Source organism: Scylla paramamosain, unplaced genomic scaffold, assembly GCF_035594125.1.
Source record: "Scylla paramamosain isolate STU-SP2022 unplaced genomic scaffold, ASM3559412v1 Contig14, whole genome shotgun sequence".
NCBI classification, from domain to species: domain Eukaryota; kingdom Metazoa; phylum Arthropoda; class Malacostraca; order Decapoda; family Portunidae; genus Scylla; species Scylla paramamosain.
This window is the reverse complement of record NW_026973679.1, coordinates 649,615-667,313: the sequence shown is the minus strand read 5'-3', so window position 1 is coordinate 667,313 and position 17,699 is coordinate 649,615. Positions and strand designations below refer to the sequence as shown.

Sequence of the window (17,699 nt, the reverse complement as noted above, 5' to 3'; positions counted from 1 at the left end):
GCTGCCTTGTGTGTTACATTGAATCAGTGACATATCGCCTCCAGCAGCCAATGAGCACTCTTAGATGCATCCTGATGCTTCCTCCTCTGGGCAGCAATGACTGCTGCCACTGCTGCTGCTTGATCAAGGAGTGAGGATCCACACTTCCAGATTCTAACAATGCAACACCAGACATCCCTGTAAAGGATTGACATTGATGATTGACAAATTTAAAACCCTTTGAGGGAATGAAATGCAATAAAACTCAAGTGAAGACATGATCATCTTTATATTTGACCTTATAACTCTCCTTAACAAATGTTCCTTTGTCAAAACCTTAAATTACTGAAAGACATGTGATGGGAATATAGAAAAATGGGTATGTAAAATCTTTAGGAAGTAAAAAAAACTTCATATGAAAGAACAAGATCTTCCAAATGAATTTATCTGAGTATGTTATGTTAACTTATGAAGTAATAATAATAATAATAATAATAATAATAATAACTATTCTCATTAAAAAAGTTATTGAAAACCCCAGTACCTAAATCCCAATACCTAACATTATAGCACTTAAAGGATACATCAATACTTATACTACGATTGCAATGATGCTAATAACATACTGTACACCATGTTACAAGTGCAGATTGCTCCTTAAGAAATTAGAAAAACTATTGGGCTGTTTTGCACACTATTTACCTAAACATGTGTAGCACCATCCTCAAAAACAAAGATAATTTCTTCATCACACCTGAACTTGTACTTTGCATGAACAAAACATATTTGAATTGTGTTGATCTATTTATGTAATAATTTGCTATATACATATTATGTAACCTAACAATTTCCACATCCGTACATTCTAAAAGAACATGAAATTCTTCTCCTACTACCTCAGCATTACACTTGTTATATACCCTATCTTCTCTACTGATACCTTGATACCTACCAACATTTACAGGAAGTCCATTATTACAAGTTTTAAATTTAGTCACTAATAATCTGTCACCCTTTGTTAACTTTTCTAAATATTGTTCTCTGCCAAAATCTGTCTTAAACACCCTATAATTACTACTTAATGATTTTGTTTCAAAATTATGATGCCAAGTTACAAGCCACTGATCTTTCAATCTCTGTTCCACAGCTTTCTTCACCCATCTTGAATTAGGAACATCTTGCAACAACCACATACCAAACATTCCACAGTCATTACAAATATTCTTTATACAAGCTAACCATGGAGAAGTATAAAGCCCTAACCTATCCAGCTGCAATAGACATTGGTACATTACATAACACAATTTAGTATTTTTACCTGAAATTAGCCTAGACCAATAACCTATCATTTTTTTCTTTATATAAATATCAAGTGGAAATACACCCAGTTCACCATACACCATGTCATTACAAGTATTCTTATGAACACCCAAAACCTGTTTTAGAAATTTCATGTACATATACTCTAACTCCCTAGCAATATGGTAACCCCAAATTTCAGATGCATAAGTCAATATAGGTAACACCGTGGCAGTAAATAATTCGAGTTGTATATCCACTGGCAAGTCAAACTTCCTACACTTACTTATTTATTAATGAGTACATTGCTCCTGTGGCTGTCTCTTTTAGCTCCAGCTCACCTTTGTGAAACCTCCAATTATAATTTAATAACACTCCAATATACTTATACTCTGTCACTACTTCATTGTTTTTACCACCAAATTCAAATTCATAGATAAATTTTCTCTTCCCTACTTTTGTTTTGTTACAATTTAGCTTCAATTTCCATTCATTACAATATAAATTCAGAGCAACCAGTGCCTGCTTCATTCCATCCTCACTGTCACACAAAATAACTGTATCATCTGCATACATAATAACAAATAGTTTAAGGTACATGTTTAAGAAATCATCACCAAAATTTACATAACTGCAATTATATTCAATTAATTTACTTTCAATATCATTCAAATAAAAAGCAAAAAGCACTGGTGATAAATTTTCCCCCTGTCTTAACCCTACATTGCAAACAAAGGTGTCTGAAATCTCCTGGTTAAGCATGACACATGATCTGATATTATCATACATATTTTTTATTACATTTAAAATTTTCCCTTGCACCTTTTCCTTCACAAGCTTACACCATAAACCTTCACGCCATACCATATCAAAGGATTTCTTGTGATCAACAAATAAACAAAATAGCTTTCTCTTTTTCCAGTTAAATAATCAATTACACATTTCAACAAAAATATATGATCCAGAGTGGAATATCCATGTCTAAAGCCCGCTTGTGTTTCATTAATGATAGATAAGGTGTTTGAATAATCATAAGTCTTTCATTAAGTATGGAGGTGAAGAGCTTCCCCATGCAGCTAAGTAAGGTGATGCCCCTGTAATTACTAACGTCCTGGATGTCTCCCTTGTTTTTATAGAGTGGCACGATTGTACCCTATTTACAACAGGAAGTGTACTTTGTATCTTACATTTAATTCTTGCATGTAGTCCACAGTGTACATCAGTGTGTGTGTATTAACCTAGCCGTATTGTACAGGGCACGAGCCAAAGCTCATTTTGTCCTTTCTCCATAACCATATTTATCTGGTTTGTCTTTAAACACTGTTAACCACAACTACTTTTTCCTTCAAATCATTCCAGATTTCAATAGTTCTATATGGGAAGCTGTATTTCTTGACGTTGCTTGAACATACACTCCTTTATTTTCTTCCCATGCCTCCTTGTCTGTCTCTCTCCCTGCTCCATCTGTGGTACCAAGTCATTTCTGTCTGTTCTTTCTGTATTGTTTACTATTACTAATTTGTACATTGTTATCAGGTCTCCTCTTTCTCTTCTCCCTTGTAGTGTTGGTAATCCCATCTCTTCAAGTCTTTCTTCATAGCTTAAGTCTTTTAATTCTGGTACCATCTCTGTCGCTATCCTCTGTATTCTTTCCAGTCTCCGTATGTCTTTTTTCTACATGGAGCTCAAACTACTGCTGCATGTTCAATTTAGGATGTATCATGCTTATTATAACTTGCTTCATAATTTCTTTATCTAAATAGTTAAACACCACCCTAATGTCTACCAACAAGATGTATATAGAGCTAAATATTCTGATTATGTGCCTTTCAGGTGATAGTGTGTCCTGAATCATTACTCAAAAATCTTTTTCCTCATTACTTTTTGTTATTATTTCTTCTCCCATTTTGTAATTCCATGAAGGTCTCTTTTTACTTTTCCTATTTCCATCATGTGGCATTTTCTGGCATTAAATTCTAGTTTCCATCTTTGGCTCCATGCATGTATCTTGCCAATATTCTTTTGTAATTCCTTGCTGTCAGTTTCATTCTTTATTTTCATTATTTTTGCATCATCAGCAAAAAGATTTATATAACTATATAGATGCCCTGTCATATCATCTACATATATCTGAAACATAATAGGTGCCAACAAAGACCCTTGCGGTACCCCACTTGTCACTTTCTGCTAACTTGAATTAGCATCTCTAATTACTGTTGTCACTTCCCTCCCTTGTAAATAATCCTCCATCCATCTCAATGTTGCTCCCTTTAGTCCTTCTCCATTCTCTAGCTTCCACATAAGACTCTTAAGGGGAACTTTATCAGATGCTTTTTAGAGATCCTGGTGTACCGGATCAACCCATCTCTCACTTCCCTCCCTTGTAAATAGTCCTCCATCCATTTCAATGTTGCTCCCTTTAGCCCTCCTCCATTCTCTGGCTTCCACATACGACTTTTGTGGGGAGCTTTATCGGATGCTTTTTTGAGATTCAGGTATACCACATCAACCCATCCGTCCCTCTCTTGCACTCCATCTATTACTCTCATGTAGAAGCTCAGTAGATTTGTGACACTGGATCTTCCTTTCCTGAATCCAAATTGCTTTTCTGTAATAATCTTTTCATCTTCTCAATACTGCACCAATCTGTTTTTAATTACTATTTCACAAAGCTTGCTTCCAATACTTGTTAGTAACACTGATCCATAATTTAATGTTTCCATTTTATTTCTCCCTTTGTGTATTGGCACTACATTAGCTCTTTTCCATTGCCTTGGTTCCTGAGGCATTACTAGTGTTGTGATTAACAAGTAGTTTATCCACATGAAGATTTGTATGTTGAGGTATAAGAACTGGACATGGAGATGAGTACAGCAAATGTTGGAGTTGCAAGGGATGTGCGTTCTGGAAGGTTCCTTGCAACTCGTTTTGCTCAAAACTCATCATAATTTTTTGGTAACATAAAAAAAATTGCATATTCCACAATGTAACACCACACCAGATCTTGTCGTACTGCTGGCGGAGGTAGAAGGGAGTGGGCCCATATTCTTCACTGAGATATGCAATGTGTCACAGTTAAGACAGATGTGTATCACAACTTTGAACACTTTTCATAATACATTTATCAGAAGTCTGTCATAAGTGTCTTGCCAGATGTAGCGCTTACTTATTTTAAAATACTACATGACAAAATATAAGGTGTTATTTGCAACATTTTATACCGTATTTGATGGCTCATAAGACGCACCTTTTCTCCCCCCTCTAAAAAAAAAAAAAGTGTCATGAAATGAGCCTGCGTCCTATGAGGCCAAGGTTCAGCATTGAGGCAGTGGTTGGTTGTAAGACTATGGCAACAGAGGCTCTGAAATCAAACCCCAGAAATCTTCGCATATGTAAACAAAGTGATGATTTATACTACACCACAAAACAAGTCTTCCTTTCAAGGTAACAATATATATTAGGTCATACTTACCGGTAATTCACACAGAATGACGCCAGTCAGGAAGGATTTGCCCAAGTGACCATGCACACGCATTGCATGTACCAAAACAAACACGTGGTCGGTTACGCGCCTAACCCGGTGACACGGGCAAGCTTCACTGCGTTCTTAATACTGTGATGCCGTTACTCCTTGAGGTAAGACGCACTTTCATACAATTAAAATTACACCTATCTTTTGACATTCTTATGAACAAACTTTATTAACCCCGTAGTCTCTCACAGTCGCTGCCGACGCCATATGCCAGGTACATGTTTACACCTCACAAGAGGATTAGTAAGTAGGCTATTAGCAAATATTGAAGTTTTTAGATGCAAAATATTGGGATCTAATAATGATCAAAATGCATGTGAGAGTCTTCAAGTGTCAGGTGAAATACTGCACTTCATATTCAGAGCTTAAGTCCGCTCATTTATTTATTTATTTTTATTTATTTATTTATTAATATTTATTTATTTATTTATTTACTTTTTTTATTTTAATGTCTGGCAAAACTGGGTGCGTCTTATGAGCCCATGCGTCTTATGAGCCATCAAATACGATGTTTTACAAATAATTCCTGTGCTTATGTGTGTTTGGAGAAAAGGTACAGTGGATAAAACAGTGATTCATTCATTGAAATGTTAGGTTAAGTGCAATTCCATTAAAGCGCCTCATTGTAAACAATCATCTGAGTTGTTTTACAATGGTGAGAAATAAAATGCAATGAAAACCTGCAAAATAGAATTTTTTTTCTTTCCCAGAATGTAAGACTATACTAATTAGTAATACTATCACCCCCAAATCTCATTAGCACTGAGGCACAGCAGGGGCACAACACAATGAAGTGCATCAGAAAAATATCTCAAAGTTTATATTGAATAATGAAAATAAGACGAAAAAATCACTGAATCTTTTACAAAACTGACAAGACTACTCTTCCTACCTGACCTGTGGTGAAGGCTGGAACTTTGCACTCCCTCAGCCCTCTCTCTCCACACCCTGATGCTCCTGCTCCCACAAGCTTTACTGGACGCATACACGGTCCCTCTTTTCTTTTTTAACAGTATAAGGAGCATTTGTATGTACTCAAAAGTTGTTCTGATGATGATGTTCTGCATCACTTGAAACACTCAGAACATTTATTTTTGGATAGATTATTCCTTCCTCGGGGACGATGTTGTTGTGTTCTGGCCACCTTGGCTGCCATAAAACAACTAATTTGGTCCATAGTGCCAATCTTAAACTTACGGTTGGCAAAGGGAACAACACTGAGCACAATTTCATTCTGCAAGTAAGCTGCTTGTATCTCTGAATGCTTGTAACTCAGACACCCACTGTATACTATACATAACACGTATGTATTTGTTTTTACTACTTGTGATGCCAATGGTAGGAATGCGTGACCCATACGCAACTCAAAGAAATAATGCGTGAAAGTCAGGAAGGTAAGAATTTATGACTCAGCGTGAGACTCCAGGATCACAAAAGTCAGATACAGTGACTCTCCTCTCATGGAGGTACTGCAGGTTGTCTCTGGCTTGCCTCACACCCTCACTTCACTCAGCACCTCATCCACCTCCCACCCTCACAACCTTGCCTCTCTGTGTCTTCCGTCTGCCAGCCTGCCTTCTCTTCTCCAGTATTTGTTTTCAGTATAGCATTACAGCTCTCTTTCAGTTTCATCTAGTGTCATCCTGATCATATTTATGCTTTCTTCCCTAACACTGCTCAGCTCTTTCATTCTTTTTATTACACACCTCCCACTCTGGATGCACATCACTCAAGCATGCTACCTGGGCTCTCTCTCTCTCTCTCTCTCTCTCTCTCTCTCTCTCTCAGACAATAGGATTCAGTAAGTCTGTAGCAATACCTGTGATGTTTGCAACTGCACTTGTGACATAGTGAAATTTGTCTGCTGTCAAGATCTTCATGAAAGCAGAGACTAATGGGGACACCATTAAGGGAGTGAAGAGCTCCGCAGCAAGGTGTTGTCTGACACAACAAAGATGGGCATATTTATTAATGGCAAATCTCAACCCCCAGGAAGCAACTGTTGAAGATAAATTGATCCTTCTATGCACGATTAGTGAGAACAGAGCAAGGCCAGGCGATGTAGTGGGGAAGCACAGGCACAGCTGAACCCAACATCAGTCCGCCTGTGAATCTGTAACGATTATGATCGACGTGTGACAAGTGGAATCGCAGTGTGAAAAAAAGAAAAGAAAACATACCTTATTCATTCCAAAAATTACTGTGGTACAAACATAAGGCTTCTAGATTCCTAATGGCTGCAAATGACTACAATTAAATCAGATTAAATCGGACTTGGAGATAATTGAAAAAAAATTGAAAAAGAAATGCATTGAAACCTTCTGTTCCTCAAACCAAAGTGTATGAAATTCAGCAAAAAACTGATTCCCACACTAAATCAGAAGGTACACTCCATGCCCCAGTCTGCCCGCCAACCAAACTGATGGAAACTTGCAAGAGTCAACCCAAAAGGAAGCTACTAATCTAATGCAGTATGTTCCCTGAGGTCTTAAGGGGAGGAGACGCCTTAAAAAATTACGTTTTTCGACCCGGAGGTTAAAAATTGAGTTATTAACATCATAGTCACCCTTAACATGTCTGGCGTTTTCTGTGAAAACCACAAGTTGATACCATTATTCCTTTTATTTTAAAAAATCACCTTTATTTACCATTATTAAAGGGCTTTAAATGTCCCGCGCGCCACGTGCTTGCCACGTGCTCGGTCACCTGGCTTACAAATTCGTAAATTTATTTATTTATTTATTTATTTATTTATTTATTTTTTTTTTTTAATATATGTGGAGGTTCAGTTAGCAACACCACTGATGAGCCACGAGGGACTCAAAGGAAGGCTGGCCACTGCGGTCAGTTCTGCCAGAGGTCAGAATGTGTTTATGCTCTGCTATCCAAGGCTACTTCATTTTCATTTGTATTTGGAAGCATGCCTCGTTATAATAAAGCAAAGCGTGCACGGATAGATGCGCCAAACAAGATGACGGAAAAGAATAATAATCAAGAGGAGTTGCGTTGTGGCAACAGGTCGCCACCACACGCTGCCTTTGTTTCACCACCACCACCACCATAACATTCTCATCTATGGGCTAAATGCAGCAAAACTAAGTATGTTGGGACCAAAAGAGTCAAATCTGTTGCCGCTGTGACCGTATTACATCACAACTTCGGGTACTTGAATCCAAGTTTACTAACTCATAGTGGGTTGGTGCCTCACAGAACACTCGCTGGGTGAGGCATTCAAGAAAGCAGAACAACAACTCCTGTACAGAAGAGGACTGAAAAGAAGCCCCATTCAAGAGAAGGAAGTGAAGACTACCAGCCAGGCAGCTGCTAATGATCCTGGCGACAAAGAGGAGCGTGGCGCCCTCTGATAAACTCACCTGCCAGTGACTAATATCCTGTCATGCAGGAGGGGACCAGGTGCCAGTTAGCCCTCAATATGATCATAAACGATGGTTTCCTTTTGCTTATATAATTATTATCCTAATGCATGTAAAATTTTACCAGAAAAACCCAACATATGGAATTACACACACTTCTCAGAAGAAAACGGCTCGTATCTCAAAACTTAAGTTTTTCATACATGAAGTGTTTCTCCCTCGTTGTCCTACAAGATAATGGAAATGTAAAGGTATTGCTGGAAAGAGGAAACAACGGGATATTTTTCCCCAAAGAGATTTTCAAAGAAGGCTCGTCATACTGTGCTAGGTTTTTTTTTTTTTTTTTTTTGTCAAAAAAAAAAAAAAAAATGAAAAAGTTTGAAGAAAAAAATCTTAGTTTTTATTTCAGAACGAAATGTCTAATAAAAATCTATCTTTGGGGAAGTGAAGATACATGTATGTATATTATCGACACTAAATTTTATAGGAATTGGTTGAAAAACAAGTGAGAAGAAATTTTATCGGTCACTTTTTTTTTTGGGGGTAAAAAAAAAAAAAAAAACTACAAAAACTAATCGGCGAATTTCAGCGAAAATTGGGAATTTGCTTTTGTAGGTACTAAGGTACACACACACACACACACACACACACACACACACACACACACACACACACACACACACACACACACACACCAAAATCATGAAGATCAGACAAATATGAACGTCAGCTCTAAGAGTAAGAGGCGTCCACTCCCCTTAACTCGGCAGTCCGCTACACTCCCACATACAAGGCTCACCCTCCCGTCCTGCAGAAACACCTAGCACTGGAAGCCATAGCGACTGTCTCCACTACCATCGATTCACTGCACCACATGTACAGTACACGGATGGGTCTGTGCAGGCAGACGGGATGGCAGGATGTGCAATCTTTTCTCCTGACACGGAACCACCAGAAGCGTGCTGGATTGGCCATCGGCTGCCGCCTCACTCCAGCTCCACATTGTGCAAGCTGCGCGATGTCTTGGATGCTGTGAGTCTCCTCTGTCAGAGAAGCCTCAGCGGTGTTGTCATGTGCGACTCACAGGCAGCTCTTTTTATGACTTAAGAACATAAGAACAAAAGAAATATGGGAAGCTGCAAGAAGCCACCTGGCTTACACGTGGCAGTCCCAGTATGAAATATACCTACCTATTTCCACCTATCATCCCCATCCATCAACCCGTCTAATCTTCTCTTAAAGCTCCCTAATGTCTTAGCACTAACAACATGATTGCTGAGTCCGTTCCACTCATCTACCACTCTATTTGAGAACACCTACACTATATAGGCACACGACATTGCAACACCACTCACAGACAGCACAAATATCCAATACGTAGACGACATCACACATATCATCACATATGCAGGTAAATCATAAAACATCTTCGCAAACAGAATATAAAGAGAAATGAAAAAAAAACATCAACAACCACGAAAACAAATGAAAAATCAAAACAAACACACAAAAATTCACATTACTGCCTATAACAATGAAAAAGATGAGACCAGTCACCATAGACGGGAACAACATACCATACACAAAAGACGCTGAAATATTGGGGCTTAAGCTGGGCACACACGGATACTCAAAACACATAAAGGACATCACTAAATGCACTAAACACTAACATCAAACTACACCTTGTAAAAGCGTGCGTACTACCATTACTTACCTACCCAGCACATGCTCTAAACGCAATCTCTACATCACATTCACTATCGTTACAACGACAACAGAACAAAGCACTACGCTTCGTTTATAATGAAAAATACACATACACCAAAAATTCCAAAGAACTGCACGCACTCGCAAAACTAGACCCAGTCATTAAAACACTATACGCAAGAGGAAACCAAATCAAACACAAACTAATACACACACTCACTCAAGGCCTTCACGTACACAAGCACAAGACACGAGCACGAACAGGGAAGGCAACACGCCTGGTTCAAGACACCAGTCAACACTATGTCAAAGGCATCACCGAGATCATTATACACATAAACCTTTCAAAATTGATACTATTCATACACTCACATGAGTATCAGACATTGCTCATACATTTTATTTATTCATGAATTAACTCAATTTGTAACGGTGTCACATAATTAATAATAATAAGTATTGTATTTATAATGCCTTGCCTGGTTAGCAATATAAGTGTATGTATAAGTATATGCATAAGTGTAGCTAGTGGCTGTTGGCGGATAAGGGTGGGGCCGACATGATCACGCCACCCTACGTCACACACACACACACACGCACACACACACCATAGAACTTTCCATACTCCTTTTATTGCCATGGATAAGTAATCAGTAGCACCTACATCATAGTATCTAAGTATTCTCCATAATTAATCTCTCCCTAATGTATTTTGGCATGTATTACTCTTAGCTATAAGTATCTTTTCCCTTGCCTTATTTATGTAATTAGAGAGTTATAATTATGAATATATTCATGTACTGTGAGTGCGGTCAACCCGCCCCTATTTCTAGTGTCAACCCTTTTTGAAGGCGCTAAGCGTCCCTTGTGCCGGCTCCGGCAGTCTCTTGCCAGGGTGTAACGCTGCACCACGCAGAGGACATCCGTTGTCCCGTAGCGCCACACCCTTCTCCACAACTCTGTACATATATCTAAATATACATATTTTTATACGTTCACCTTTGACATTCACCTGAAAACCACAGAAACTCACCACGAGTGACTTTACCTATTATACAAAGGTAAGAAACTAATGAACAGTGTCCAGCGGCAATTGATAATTAAAACCACTCTGGAACAAGTTAAAGACACAAACGCCACTCAATTAATTCACGCTAACTCTCAAAACTTATATCAAAATATATATTATCATTCAACATTGACGGTTATTCCGTCATTTTTCGCTCTACGACTTTCCTTCATATTTTCACCCAACCTTAATCTTGTACTCTTTACCGTCTTCTCTCACCCTCACTGTCTATTCCCCCCACAACACCAACACTAACAAAAAAGTTGTATATAGCAAACATCCGCCAAATTGTGGGTGACAGAGTGGCACAGGGGACAGGAGGTGTAGTGAGGCTTGTCTGTCAAACCCACAACTTGCCACAGCGGTCGATGGCCAAGCCTCAGCAACGCCGACGCCACATTGTGTTTTGGGGCCCACAGCTAGGCCCCGATGGCGGTACTTGAAGCGACGGTGACGCAATGCATCAGGTTACTATTACCATCTTCAGGAGGATCAAATTGATGCCTTCGTCAGAAACATAGCCAAGTTATTTTTCCCCTCCGTTGCTGCTGTTACCATTAGTATTGTCATAGTCTTGTGAAGTAACGAAATATAAATGCAAAAACTTGTAGAAAGCTGAAGGTTGGAGAGCTTTATAAATAATATGTAAAGAAAAAAAAAACATTAAATGTAACATTCTTGCTTTTTCCCTCGGACGTTCAGTTGGTTTAGTGGTGGGTAGCCTGATACTTCCTTCACTTGCACCTGAATTACTGGGGTTCTCAGGGGTAATAACTTGAGGTATCACGATGAACTTCCTGTAATTCATAGCCAGTGTTGTGCTGCTTATCCTCAATGTGTTTATCAGTGTCTTCAGTCTCACTGTTATCCTTACCGACAACTGGTATTTCTGCGTCACCCACTAACACCTCCCTCCCTCTCTCTCCCACGTGTCAGTCACCTCATAGACCAAAATATTCCCGAAAACATAAGTACTCACAAAATTAAAAAGGTTCTAGTTGAAGTTATGAGAGTTTTTACGTGTGCTCTTACGGTTCTAGTGACAGATTAATAAGTTTGTACACTATTAACAGGAGAAACATTCTTGGGAACCGGGCTAATTACCTCCTTGGATTTGAAAATAGTCGTGGTGAGACAGCAAAGCGTTTCAGAATAGCTGTGTCTCCCAGACTCGGCACCAATTCCTCGGTAGAAGAACAAGGCGTTAACAAAAGACTAGAAAATCTTAAGTCAAAACACTCAACATCCCATTGACCTTCCAGTTAGATTGTACGAGAAATTCCACCCAGCAGAACTTGTCATCCCCCTCTCCTTGTAGTCTGGCAGGAATGGCAACTCGTGATCTGCCACCGTGTGTGTGTGTGTGTGTGTGTGTGTGTGTTGTGAAGCAGTAAATGTGCCCCCTTGAGGGGTAAAAATGTGGAGTGTGGCAAGTAAACGCGCAGGTGTTGGTCTGAATAACAATTGATCATCTGGTCAGCCTCCCTGGCTCAGTGATGAGACGGTCATTCTGCGTTAACTCCGTGTCACGATAGAGTAAATAAGAGGAAATGGTACTTCATTGATTATTAGGTGTGTGTGTGTGTGTGTGTGTGTGTGTGTGTGTGTGGGTGTGGGTGTGTGTGTGTGTGTGTGTGTGTGTGGGTGTGTGTGTGTGGGGGTATCTGTGTGCGTCTGTGTGTGCTCAAGTGTGCTCGAAGTCTATAATATTCAGGTGGTAAATCTCTCTCTCTCTCTCTCTCTCTCTCTCTCTCTCTCTCTCTCTCTCTCTCTCTCTCTCTCTCTCTCTCTCTCTCTCTCGCTCTCTCTCTCTCTCTCGAGAGAGAGAGTTTACACACACACACACACATTAGCGGCATGGTGTTCACACTCCTGGGTAATGACACCAATGCTCATGTCAGCAACTGTTTAGATCAATGACGCTGACACAAACTCATTCCTTGAACCTTTGCACTCATGCTGACGCCACCACTTCCTTTCTTCGACGCGTCAGTATATATATATATATATATATATATATATATATATATATATATATATATATATATATATATATATATATATATATATATATATATATATATATATATATATATATATATGGTGTAAAAGGACGTGTATGGACAACGCAGGTGTGGAGTTAGAGCAAGTTTGGCGGAGTGAGGTTTATTGTTGCAACGTTTCGCCGTATGACTGACGGCATTTTCAAGCTAAAATATAAGAACGAAGATATAATACAAGGTAAAAGAACACATACGAGTACAATACGTAAAAACGAATAAAAAACTTATATAAAAAAGTAACAATGGATAAAATGTAAAATAGATGAAAAGATAAAGAAAAGAGGAAAAGAAAATATTTGAGAAATACATATAAAAAATAAAATAGGAAAGAGAGAGTGGTTACCTGATGTGGAAGCGTGTTGGAGGTGGACTGAGGGAAGAAGAGACGAGAAAGGAAGAGGAAAACAAAGAATACTGCTTCGAAGCGCCATATGAAAAACCGAGAGGGCAAGATGTTGGATTCGTCCTTTTTATGATTAATGATTCAAGTATTTTAGTGTCACTATTTGAGTTTCCTCTGGCTAGAATTTTGAAATCATCCACAGGAAACTGCTCATTTAAAGTACTAAAATCTTCACTTGTATATATATATATATATATATATATATATATATATATATATATATATATATATATATATATATATATATATATATATATATATATATATATATATATATATATATATATATACTCATTAGAAGCGCATCTTTTTTTCACTGCACCTAAAGATTTTCTTTTCTGCCGGAGAGATCCATCTCTAGCATCCTCCTTCCAACTTACCGCTACCCTCCCCCCACCCCCCGTCCCGTCTCTTTTCCTGACATGACCAAACCACCTCAGTCTCGCTTCTGGAACTTTGTCCCCAAACTTCAATACCTCACACAGGAGTGTACGTGTAGGTGCAGGATTCTTGTTAAACTATCAGTAACATCACTGAAACGCTCATAAAAAAAAAGTAGCATCCTCTGGAGCCTGTTCAAAATTATATTCCTTATTTAGACTATCAACACAGTTATGAAAACTTCCTTGGGAATCCACAATCCTGCAGTGCTGCTTGATATTGGTATGGGATTTTTTAATCACCCCCGGATCATGGAAGCATCCTTCAAACTCCAAATAACTTCCACTACAATTTGCTGAGGTCGAAGAATCCTTGTTAAATATAAGATCTAATGATATTTCTTTGAAACTGCTAAACTATCACTAACGTTATCAAAACACACTTGAAAACTCAACTACAGTTTATTAGAGGTAACTGAAATAAGACCAGTAAGACAAGAATGCGGCTGGAGATCAGAAAGACTCAACCGGAAAACTATGGGACTCTGAGCTTCTATTAAGCGTGTCATTATCTGTGGATGTCCTTCCTGCGGTCCTCAGCACTCTGCCACCACCGGCGACACCCGCTGCCCCGCACGAACCACGAATGAATGTCTGGGTAGCTGCCATTCCCGTCCCGGTCCCGCACTGCCCCGAGCACCCCAGCCTGCTCCATGGGGCTCCTGCCAACACATGCAAGATGAAAAGATCGTAAAAAAAAGAGAGCATGTACCAAGATTTTGTAATGCTTTGTTCTCTCATAAGAAAAATATTCAAATTTTCCAAGTGAACATATATCAGTTGTGTTTTGATGGATGCTTTCTCAGGCTGATGGTGCGAAATTCCTGCCTATGTATCACCAGAGCCATGAAAACACCCCCTCTCACCCACACCCAACAGCAGCAGCTGGACAGTGTGCAGAAGAGGGTGTGCAGGGTCACCCTTGGCCCTGCCTACACGAACTGCGATGACGCCCTGGCCACCCTGAGTCTGCCCAAACTGTCGGCAAGAAACCGAAAAGCCCTGGAGAAATTTGGGAAGAGCGTGGTGCGCCACCCACGCCTACATGCTGCGGCCAGACGCGCCTCGCCCGGTCCGTGCCACGGGACACCACAACCTGATAACGCCCCTAAAGGCGGCGCGCACGGACCGATACCGCCTCTGCGCGATTCCCGCCATGGTGCGTCACATTAAAAGTTAGTTCATATCTGTACATTAACCTTATGTTTGATGTTTAACCTCCCCAACAAACCATTGTGGATTTTCTGTACAAATACTGTAATATCAATAAACCGTCCAATATTATTATTATTGTTATTATTATTAATATTATTATTATTATTATTAGACACACACACACACACACACACACACACACACACACACACACACACACACACACACACACACACACACACACACACACACACACACAGGATCACAAACAAACAAACAGACAAACGAACAAACAAGTTCATGAAGTTCTGATTTGTGCACGTAGATTGGCTTACAAACACACACACACACACACACACACACACACACACACACACACACACACACACACACACACACACACACAGGTCTGTGACTCCTCTCTGATCGGCGACACACACACACACACACACACACACACACACACACACACACACACACACACACACACACACACACACACACACACACACACACACACACACACACACACACACACACACACATAATGATAACTTGCCAACTTTTAAAAGATCTTTGAAGACATATTTGTATAACTGCCAAAATACATAATTTTAAATTTAACATTTTGAACACAAAACAAACATTTCTATCTGAAATTTCCCTTATTCTTTGCCTGTCCCATGTATAGCAAATTTTTATAGATGTATTTTCTAATGTGGTATTGCAATATGTAGTGTTTATTTCCCTTCATGATATGTTTCGTCTAATTTCCTTTTAATTTTATTATTACTATTATTATTATTATTATTATTATTATTATTATTATTATTATTATCATTATAATGATTATTATTATTATTATTATTATTATTATTATTATTATGATTATTATTATTGTTATTGTTATTGTTATTATTATTATTACTATTATTATTATTATTATTATTATTATTATTATTATCATTATTATTATTATTATTATTATTACTATTATTATTATTATTATTATTATTATTATTATTATTATTATTATTATTATTACTATTATTACTATTATTTTATTATTATTATTATTATTATTATTATTATTATTATTATTATTATTATTATTATTATTATTATTATTATTATTATCAATATTTGCATTTGCAGTATATTTATTGTAATTTCCTTAGCTTTAATCTTGTAATTATTATTGCTATTATTACTAGTCTAGTTACTCAAATAATTCTTTAGATAGTTTACCTAAAATATTGCCAATTGGTGTTGGTGTAAACAATATTCATAATTATGTACATATATGTGACTGTCGGGAAGCTTCGGCTTGACAGTCTCTGCCATCTTACTTCTTTTGTAAACATGTCTTTCTCAAATGTATTTATGCAAATGGGCAATAAACCTTTACTTACTTACTTACTTACTTACTTACTTACACACACACACACACACACACACAGGTCTGTGACTCGTCTCTGATCGGCGACACACACACACACACACACACACACACACACACACACACACACACAGCTGTGACTCCTCTCTGATCAGCGACACACACACACACACACACACACACACACAAGTACGTGTAATTTTCCCCCCTGCTGCAGTGCCTGGTGTTGTGAGAGGCAGGCGGTGTTATCACGGAAACAATTCGCAGTACACATAGGTGTCATCATTCACATTTTTGAGGGGTTACGTATCTAATTTTCTTGTTAATTCTGGTTTTCCTTCACGTCTGAGTCTGGAAAAAACTCGGAGGATTGACTAAACATTGATGCACAGGCGGGGAGGGAGGCAGGAAAAACGTTTGTCTCGGTCCTTTATTTTGCGTACCTACGACAATTCATTTTGAAACTCTGGAGAAGAAAGACGCCCAGACTGGACTGCACTGTGTATTCTGTCCTGCCATATACTTCAACTAGCACGCTGAGCATTGACGCAGAGACTGGAAAGGAGGGACGGCCCGTCCCTCAGTATCCTGATGACGTCACTGATGATGTCATAGCTTAACTTAGTTCGTTAGTCCATTATGAAATCGACCCCAAGAAAAAACGGAGTTAGACTGTTATGACCTATATATTCTGACTTGATAAATACTTTGATAAGTATCTGGAATATGAAAACATTTCCAGTCTTAATAATAATAATTAAGAAAAAATCAAGAAACGATCTGTAAATTTTACGAACGGGGCCACAAAAACCTTATAATATCGAGATGAAAAACACAGCTAGACTAGATCATATTACATATTCTGAATAAAAAAAAAATGTACTTTCCGGATAGATAAAGAAAACACGAATTCCGCGTCGTATAAAGAAAAAAAAATTCAAATGTATCAACGGTCTCAATTTAAATTTGAAAATACGACTAGTTAGACTAGATCTTATTAAATATTATTAGTCGTGACACATTTTTTATATATTTTAAGTCTTTAACCAATCACCAAAACAAGCCTAGGCGTGCTAATAAAAAAAAAAAAAAATGAAAATTTATAAAATGACGAAAGTGTTATTTTGACGGGAAAGAAAACATAGCTAGACAACATTTAATTACATATTATGACTTGTTTTACTTTTCTGTCAACAAATTAAATATCAAAACAATGCAAACTTTACTAATAAAAGAGAAAAAAAAAAAATCGTGGTACAGAGCCGAAGTAGTTTTT

The 17,699-nt window shown here is 38.2% G+C and overlaps 1 protein-coding gene across 6 annotated transcripts in view; it reads left to right on the top strand.

Annotated features, from left to right (window-relative positions):
* The window catches only part of LOC135097191 (mucin-4-like), a 36,070-nt gene extending 35,813 nt beyond the window's left edge, over positions 1 to 257 (top strand). For 5 of the 6 annotated variants that reach the window (XM_063998966.1, XM_063998965.1, XM_063998963.1 and 2 more), the window contains one exon: positions 48 to 257. The gene's annotated coding sequence lies outside the window, so the exon portion shown is untranslated. The remainder of the gene's footprint in view (positions 1 to 47) is intronic. The other variant, XM_063998964.1, reaches the window with a different exon arrangement.
* The last annotated feature ends 17,442 nt before the right edge of the window (positions 258 to 17,699 follow it).